Source organism: Centropristis striata, chromosome 3 (genome assembly GCF_030273125.1).
Source record: "Centropristis striata isolate RG_2023a ecotype Rhode Island chromosome 3, C.striata_1.0, whole genome shotgun sequence".
Classification (NCBI taxonomy): Eukaryota; Metazoa; Chordata; class Actinopteri; order Perciformes; family Serranidae; genus Centropristis; species Centropristis striata.
In genome coordinates, this window is record NC_081519.1 from 36,662,541 (window position 1) to 36,672,582 (window position 10,042).

A 10,042-nucleotide genomic window follows, 5' to 3' on the forward strand; every position below is an offset into this window, starting at 1 on the left:
CGGCCGCCATCTTGTCTATGTAGCGGAAGAGGCGGAGCCAGGCAGAGCCGCTCAGTTCGAAAAACATTTTTTGAATGGCAGCCGAAATGATTTGCTGCGTTAATGGAGCCATATTGCAGGATTGTAGAAGTTCAAAGTGGGATGTTTTTGGCGGGTGACGAGTCGCGGTAGCTGTCGCGATCGTAATTTCCGGTAAGTGCACCACGGAGTATTAGATTTGGAACAACACTCACCTGCTGAAATCTGCGTACTTAGTAAGTGCGGATAGTGTACTGCGTTTAGGTGTACTCATGGAAGTATGGATATCGGAACACAGCTCAGGCCTATCACACAATGGGGCGGAGCTTCCCTAAAAGGCGTCCGATCGGAAACAGTGCAATGCCGCAACACGTCTTACGTAAATATTGATATTTTGAAAAAAATGTGCCATGCACAAGCCACATACGAAATCTTAGGTCAGCGAGACCCCCCCAACACACACACACACACACACACACACACAGACAGATGCTTCTTGTTTTTATAGATAGATTTTAGTCCAAGTACTAGTGGACCGACTGACCTGCACAAGTAAAAAAAAAAAAAAAAAAAAAAAAAAAAAGTTTGAAAAAAAGCTGCTGTTTTATTTCAAGAACCAAACATAAAATGAGCACTGAAGCATCAGCTGGATGTTGTCCTCTCTGGTGTTCAGACTGTGGTCTGATTCAAAGCCCAGATAGCCGGTGAGCGTTAGAGCACTGCCGTTTGATAAATAACTGTCATATGGCTCACACATTACACGAGGCATTCCATCGCAGCTCCAACTGCTGGAAACACACAGACGCAGATCAGATTGGACGAGCAGTGCATCATGAGAATGAACAGCCGTCGGCTCACAAAATACATTTCGCAGTCGCTCTGACAATAAATGAGGCGAGAGAAGCAGCAGTTAGGAGACAACAGAGGAATATATATAGCTCAAGATTTCCAGTGTTATGACTGAAGCAAGTGGAGCACCATGCTCTGCGGAGAGAGATATCCTCCGTTTGTATAGTCCTGACACCTGCTGCTACATAATGACTGCAAGCACTTCAGCTCAGAATATCACACAACATCACACAAAATGTCTTGGATTTAAATGCAGATCTGTGGTTTTGAACCAGGAGTGAAAGCACTGAACCAGAACTGTTTAAACACAGAGAGACGTTGAAACAATATGTTTTAAAGGACAGAAGACATACAGTAATTCCTTAGGTCGTCTGTAACTCTAATGGGATCCTTATGTTTGGTTATTTCACATGAGTTATTTCTGCATTTCTCTGTCAAATCAACATATGAACAGATCAAAATCTGAAGATTGGAAGTTGGTGGGTTGTTTGGTAACTGTCAGTCAAAAAAGATCTGATATCACACACACAGTCCTGATAAAGATTTCTTATGATTGCTTAAAAATAGTGTTATATATTAATAAACAGTTGCTTTTTAACATATCCAGCAGACAAAGATAAATATTATCATTAATAGAAGTCCAATATTCACTTAACTTTTATCTCTGTTTTGGTCTCAACTAAATCATTATACCACTTAGTGAAGGGCAGGTAGTGTACAATAGCTTTTGTGTTAAAAAATAAATTAATAGATCAATAAGAGCCGTTAGACTGAAACAAAACCATAAGGCGTAGCCCACATGTACAGGAGTATTGTTTGTTATTGTTATTGCAGGTATTGTTTGGGCCTTTCATTCAAACTGTGTTTAAGGTATCTTTGCTTTTGTAAAACACCTTTACAGGGTAAAGCTGCTCAGGAACGCTGTTTTCAGTGTTGACATGCAGACACACGTTTTGTGGGCAAATGAGACAATTTTTTGTCCCCAGATGTGCCCAAAAAAAGTGCCGGTTAATATTTAAGTGCATTGAGGAAGGGAGGCGTCATAATGCTCTATGGAGGTCACTGCAACATGATCAATCACTCATGATACACACACCGCTTCAATATTGTTATTCGTGTGAACTGCAGAGTCAAGTGACAATTCTTTGCATGTTATTATATTTTTTTTAAAAACTGATTATACTTGCTTTTTACCAACTTTTTCAGTGGCTGTAACATTACACAGTTCTGTATTTATAGGCTGTTGTCTAACAAATACACATCTGTTGATTTACTCAAGCTCATTCATTTTCTCACTCACATCTGTATATGTTTATACATAATAAAAGACAAAACAAAAACAACCTTTTTGTGTGTTATTTTTTTCCTGAAATCACTCTCTTTTTTGAAAGAAATCTTCTTTATGGTCCACAGTGAGCAATGACAGGAGCCTATAAAGTTAAAAACACAATAAGTAAATAAATCAAATATGAATAAATAACAGAGGCAAAAATTATGTTAGTTGGCTTTCTAACACTGAAACAGTGGGGACAGAAAGCAAGACGGAGAAAGAGAGGGAGGCAGTCCTTTCCAGAGGCTACATACTGTTCCTATTAACTCCTGCGAGAATGGTGATGGCAGCTGTTAGCCCCATGAGGTCATCCTTTAGGCTGGATGGAGAATGTTGGTCTGTAACCTCCTCAAGGCTAAAAACGCAGACCGAGACAAAGGAGAACTGAGAGTGGACGAGTGACATTTATCTGAACAATGAAGTACAGAATTCGTCATTAAAAGCAGAACCAGTGAATCCTGTGGCGACCACATGGATCCACCCAGGTTGTTGTGAGCCGGAGATGGCTGGGTGGTGATGATGACTTAAGAGGAGGGCCACGGGCTGTGCAGTTTTTCATAGTCTGTTTGTGGTTTCTGTAGCGTGCCAAATAGTAGAGAGACTGTCAAGGCAGAGAGGAGCGCTGGGCCAACCTGTTAGCAATCAGGCCTGGTGGCTTATTGACTGCATCCATTAAACAACAGAAACAACAAAAAGACACAAGATAAAACACAGGCCTCATTTAGACTGTGAAGTAAAAAGCAAGCATGATGCATTCTGGATGTGTTTACACCAGGCTAACAGTCACTATACTAAAGTAGATCTACTTATAGTACTTATTTGTACTGTCTTATTGTCTTATTTGTTCTTTCTTGTCCAATGAAAATGTCTCTCCTGAGTATGAAGCTACAGCTACAGGTGATGGTTAGCTTAGGAAACAGGTAGCAAAATCCACCGACCAGCACCTCTAAAGCTCAAAAATTAACAAGGTTGTCTTGTTTGTTTGTTTTTTTGTGCAAAAACCAGACCAGACAAGTTGGTTCCAGCAGTTGCCAGCCGGAAAGGTTGGGATTGTACATTAATGCAAACAGTAGAGACGTGGAACTGCAATGTTTGCCAGCAAAAAATAAAGGCATTATACATGGAACTGTTAAAACCATAGATAGGTAAATTTCAACATGTTTTTGTCTGGTAATGTAGAAGCATGATGTTTATAGCTGCAGATGTTCCTTGTTGGGCAGATGGGAGGGGACGTGGATGGGACCACGTAACCAAGGACTTTAAAATAGGAGGAATTTTTAGTATTTTCAGTGTTTAAAATATGTGTCGTGGTCGTCACATTAACAACAGTAGTCACTTGTCACAATGAGAACAGGTTGCATTGAATCAAACGTTAAAACATTCATATGTTTAATGTTTGAAATGTTATCTTTGGTTTGCAGTTCCCAGATTTCAAGCAAACTTAGCTAAGCATCTCCTGGCTGTTGTAATAAGTAATACAACATTTTTTAAGCCTAACCTTTTTATTTATTACTAAGCTTAAACCAATGGTTTGATGCCTAACCATAACCAAGTTTTTAGTATTTTCAGTTTAAAACATGTGTTGTGGTCACATATGTGCAACATGTTTTAAACAACAGTAGTCATGTGTCACAATGAGAACGGGTTGCAGCGAGTCAAAAGTTCATACTCAACATATTTATGGTTAGAATTGTTTAGATATTTATTGTTTACTGTGGTTTGCTGTTCCCATCTTTAAAGCAAACTCAGCTAAGCATCTCCTAGCTCTTCCTTTGTAGGCTTTTTTGAGTATTGTCTCATCTTACTCATCTGTACTCAAGTGTGTCTAGCTATTTCTACAGAAACCAAAAATATGCTGTCGTTTGTTTCACTTAGTGTTTTAGTAGGAAAACAGGTCAAAGTAACAAAAGAATTAAGGGACACAATGTGGTTATGGATGAATAAAATGGCCAAAATTCCTCCAGACTAGAAGCCACGTCCAAAATTATGCTAGTTGAATTAACTGAGGAAACTTTTGAAACAAGTACAAGAGGGAAAGCAAAAAATGGCCGAGCTCTCCTGAGCCGCTGTATCACGGTTAAGGTTTCTGTAGCATTCTAGGAACTCAGACCATAAAAGATCCAACCTCTCCATACGATTCGAGGATGAAGAATGTTCCTATAGACTGTTAGAAAAAAAAAAGGAAAACAAAACAAGCCCTAAGGAGTTTCCTTTCAGCTAAACCAAGTTTCCAAACCACAAACAGTTTGGTGGTTTCGTCTGACAAATGTTCTGGTAAAAGAAAGACACAGTGCTGCTTTTGGATAGAAAATACAGCAGAGGTCCCATCTCCTGCCTTCCCATAAAAATCTTGCATATGCAGTTAATGCACACACACACATCATTGAGATGACATCACTGCAGTAGTATGGGTAACGTCCAATCTCTCACTCATTCAAATTTCAGGCTCTGTTAAGAATATCCCATTATTTCTATAAGAATATGAGCTGCAGCTGCCCCATAAAAGATAACATCAGACTTAAGTTGGCGGGCTCAGTTGAAACAAATGAGTTTCTATTGAGAACTGTGTCCTCTTGGCTCCGAGACAAATGAACAAAGCGTTGTGTTCTGCCCACAGAGCTGCAGCGCGACTGTACTTTCCCTGCTTGATCTCGCGCCAAACAGAAAACCGGGCTCCTTTCTGTCATGACCTCATGCTCATATACTTCACCAACTACTGAACAGATCCCGCCCGGCTAACAGCCCGTAATTTTATTTTGCTTAATATGAACTCCTCATCTATCAGGATACTGGTGTTGGAAGAAGTGTTCACATTTTTTACTTTGGTAAAAGTACCAATTCATCAACTTACAAATTCTCTGTTGGAGGTAAAAGTCTTGCAGTTAAAGTAGAACTATAGGGTTACAAGTAGGCCTATACTACTTTATTTCTAAAGGTAATTTAATTAAAATTACTTGTTTTGCACCAAAATAGCCCCTGTGACTGATATATTATTAGTATTATGTTTTCATTGCTGTTAGTTTGTCAGCAAGTTTCCAGATTACGAAGAGTCCTTTAGATTTTATAGCAGATCTGAATCACGGGGCGGAAACAATTTAAAAAAAAAAAACTTTCTTAAACCCTGCAAGAGAGAGCATTTGTGCTGTATTAATGTTGATTACATGTTTCACTTGATATGTCTTGTAGCATATGAAAAAGGCCACATTTACATGTTAACAAAGCTTGATTTTCACTGAAGTATTCTTTATGAATTTTATTTTACCAACAGAGAACTTGCAGAGGGTGCAAAAGTACTTTTTCCAGCTGGGTAACTTGGGACAGTGGAATCCACCCTCTGGACTGCAGTATATACTGTAACTAGAGTGCCACTCGGAGAGCACAGACCTCTGCCAAGGCCGATCCCATTTCCTGAATTTGGAAGTTGTTCTTCAGTGTTCATGAGCTTTAAGGTTTCATTTGAAACAACATGGACTCTACGAAGAAGATGTAGGTGAACAGCATTCAAACAACATGTAGCTGTTTCCAGAATTTGCTTGATAACAAAGGAAACAAATCAGTTGGGTCGTTAAATCTGACAGAGAAAGTAATTTTTCAGATTATTCATGAATATCCAGATATGAAATACTACAAAATGACTTCTTGAATTATTGCAAAAATAGTCTTGTGAGGTCACAGTGAACTTGACCTTTGACCTAAAGTCCAAGTCCAAGTGGCCAAATTTGATGAAATTCCCTCCAGTTGTTCCTGAGACATCCCGTTCACAAGAACAGACAACCAGAGTTCATACTCCGACTCAGCTGGTCACCAGCGCGAAGGTTTAATAAAATAGAAACACAGTAAAATTTGTGTATAGTACTTTCGTAAATGTACTTTCCCCAAATGCAGCCGATCCCACACTAATTCTCTTTTGCCGCACATAAAAACATAACGGATGAAGAGCAACCTCCATCACCAGTTGTCCCGCCTCCAACCTTTCTGGCAAGCTGCAAGTCCTTTTCAAACAGTTATGGCCCCAAAAGCTCTTACAGGGACCTCTTGTAAGTAGAAAATTTGCATGAAATTTGGCTTATTGATGTGCCAAATAACTATGCCAGAGTGCAGAGTATTCTGTTTCTCTTGGAGAATAAATTAAGGGTATATATAAAAGTGCCAAATATGTAAAACCGGTTGATGAAGCAGGAGATGGATTCATGTCTTGGTGTGCTTTAACAACAGTGTAAAACAATACTCATCGCATTGCCAAAAGTAATTATTACACACAGTTAACACCAAGAATGGGAGAGTGTCAGGCTGATGGGTAATTAAATATTTTATATGTTTTCCAGCGTCGAAACGCAGCCAGACATCAAGTTTATTATACAGACCTCAATGAAGACCAGATCCACTGAAGCTGGGCGGCAGCAAGGCAGAGCGGGTAAAGATCAGTCAAAGTCTCTGGACAGAGGATAAAAACAAAATGTGGCCTATAAAAGACATCCAGTACAAGGGTCAGAGATCAGTGACTGATGCGGTTTCCTTGTGGTCAGCATGAAAAATCAGAACCACCTGTGCAGGATAAAGTCAAGGAAAGGTTAATTGCAACATCAGTACCTCATGTTGGATGGGATTATTAACTCATTTAAGGTCTCTTCGAAGCAGTTTTCCAATCCATATTTTAGCTTTGATCACTACATCGTCCTTGCTTTGGTGGGTAAGATGTAAAGTGTGTGTTATGATCTGGGACTTTAGTTAAAAGCTGATTTTGACCAGCCATTTGAAGTTTCATAGATCCCAGCTGTAAAGCATGATCAAAAACCATTGATGATACAACCTAGTTAGTTATTTAAGTTTTGTAACAGTTTGTACTTTGTTTATAGGAGACCTAAAAGGGATTTACACCCCTTTTCAGGTCTATTCATTCATTCATTATCCTTAACCACTTACACAAACTCAGGTTGTGGGGGGTTGGAGACGATTCCTGCTGGTACACCCTGGACAGGTCGCCAGACTATCACATCGAAACAGACAACCATTCATGCTCTCATTCACTCCTACAGGCAATTTGTCACCAATTAAAGCCGCATGTCTTTGGACTGTGGGAGGAAGCCAGAGGACCTGGAGAGAATCCACACTAAACGTCCTGCTAAAAATGCTAACCACTACACCACCGTGTAGAGGTAGAAATATTTCTCATAACACAATAAATGTTTGTTCTAAGTATGATATAAATCCTTTTTAAGATTCTTGTAGGATTTGTGCTGCAGTTTATATTCTTGGCATCATATAAAAAGAAAGAAATATGGATTACTACCTTGTGGTTGTATGCCTCTGCTGAACAGCCAAGGTGCAGTTTAAATCCACATCTGTCCAGATTCATATAATATAGATTCTGAAGGAATTTAAAAAGTATTAAGTGTTTTTTTGGCAAAATGTGGATGCTTCACAGACATCTTCAATGATCTATACAACCACAACAGTTTCAAGGTGCATACCCAATATTAGTATCACCAATACAGTATCTGACCAAATATGAAATATGGTCACAGTCTTCTCTTCTGTTCCTGAGTCATGGCACTGAATAATGACCAGAAAAGCGTTTTTGTGGAACATTAAGATGTTGCAGTGAAGGTAAACTTTGACCATCATCCTTGAATCCAAGAACTTGGGGGATACAACACTTATATGCAAATATGCACATTAATTTCTTGAATTATATGGAAAGACCAATAATTCTATAGTCGATATGGTAAATATAAGAGTACAGCTGGTTAGCTTAATGTTGGCATCAGGACTTGGAGTCAGTTCTTCTGACTATATCCAAAGATAAGAAATCTGAAACCTAAAACTCATTAACACGTTATATCTTGACCGTTTAATCTGTCCAAAAAAATAAATGTTAAAACAAGTTGTGGTTTTGAGATTTGTAGCGACTATTTCGTGGCCAGAAGTTGTGACTTCCTGCTGATCGCCCAGAAACCTTCAAGTGAGGACAAACCCCTCGGTTGCTGCCTCTTTGACCTCTTCTACAGGTGAACAGGACCTCTGGTAGTTTTTAATCTATCCAGTATTTTTAAACATTCCTCCGTGATTTATCCTGGAAATGGATTATTTCCCTACAGAATGTAGAAAAGTAAGTTAATATTGGTTGGTTTCCACCATCGAGTTTGCAGCTGTGTCTGGCTGCGGCCAAGTCAAACAGCTGAGGAGCTACCAGGCCCAGGTGCACACCGGGGGGCTTCCTGACACGAACTCCGCTCTGCTGCCTCCAGCCACGAGGTGCAGACAGAAACACTGTCTGGTTGTTACTAATACAATAACACCCGATGAATCACCAGCATTTTATTTTACCCGACACTACGGCTGTAGTAGTAGTAGAAATTCAAGGGGTAATTAATTTCCTTGCAGCTATATATTTTAACACCCTTATCCCACTGCAAATTGTGGCACTGCCAAATCAAGCAAAGTGGAAGCAACTAACAAGCCAGATGGTCTTTGAGGATTCTGGAAAAGCCTTCAGAACAGCGTTAAGCGCTGTTAAACCACCTTATTGGTTTTTCAGACATTGCTGTGAATTTTATCTGCTAGAGAAATGGATGCTTACCGCTGTGACTTGAATGTAATACCAATGCAATACGCAAGAGGCACCAACTGTGGCGACGCTGAGTAGAACTTAAACGGGTCGTTTAACACGCGGTTGTTTGCTTGGGCGGCTCAGATACCCTCAGACAGCACAATCTGCCAAAATGTGATCCAGACATGGATCATTGAGCCGGCAAGCACCAAAACTTTTCTCAATAGATTACTTTAAAAAAAATATATATATATATATATCTCAGTGAGAAGTGAAGTGACAGAAATTGCCTTAGTTCATACAATTTTTCTATCTTTATCCATCATGGCAGCTAATAATCTGAGTATAATATAGACTACTATACTACTTAATCAATTAACAAAAAAGATCAACATTTTCCATTGTAGCCTTTTATTGAAGAACTCCACTGATTCGACACACCATAGTCAAATGCATGTGACAGAGAGAGCTGCTTTAAGTCACTACTAGACTGTATATAAAGATGGACGACGTGGCTTGTTTTCCTCCCACTGTACAAAAATGAAGCCAAAAATTTCTCTGATACAATCTTGGCCATTTGGTGACACAGTTTGTGCAGTAGTGATTGGCTGGTGGAGCTGCAGTCCCGCCTAAAACACACTCCCTACCAGTGAATCACAGCTGTCAATCATGATGTCAAATCTCCTTTTTACAGCATCAAACAACAAAGTAAAAACAAACTTATCAGAAATATAATCACGTGGAAAAATATGATAACTACTTAGCAAACAAAAACAATCTTTGGGAAAGTGTATTTAACATTAACTTTGAGTTATTACAGTGGCTTGCAAAAGTATTCATACCCCTTGAATGTTTCACTCTTTTGTTGCTTTTAAGACTTTTTTTGGCTTCACTTTTGGGGATCTGCCATGTTCTTTATCTTTATATACCGTCAGTGCTAAAGTCTGACAAATATCCTCAAGTGAAGTTTTTTTGTTGTTGTGTGATTCCCATTCATAACAGTCTGTTCATCCTTGGACTGAATAGATGGCTGACATGAGCTTCAAAAAAAAGAGAAAAAGACTGTGCTGATACACACCAGCAGCTCACACACCAGCAATCGTAGCTCTAACTCCACACACATCACACATATTAATGCATAAATCATTACCTCTAAAGGGGTGGCGTGATTCTGATTAACATGCAAATCAACATTTTTTCCACTCAGAGAAGCATGTTCTGTGATTTCATACATACATTTAATGTGCACCTTGTATCCTGTGTGCATTACCAGGAAATGACTTCACACGCTTAGA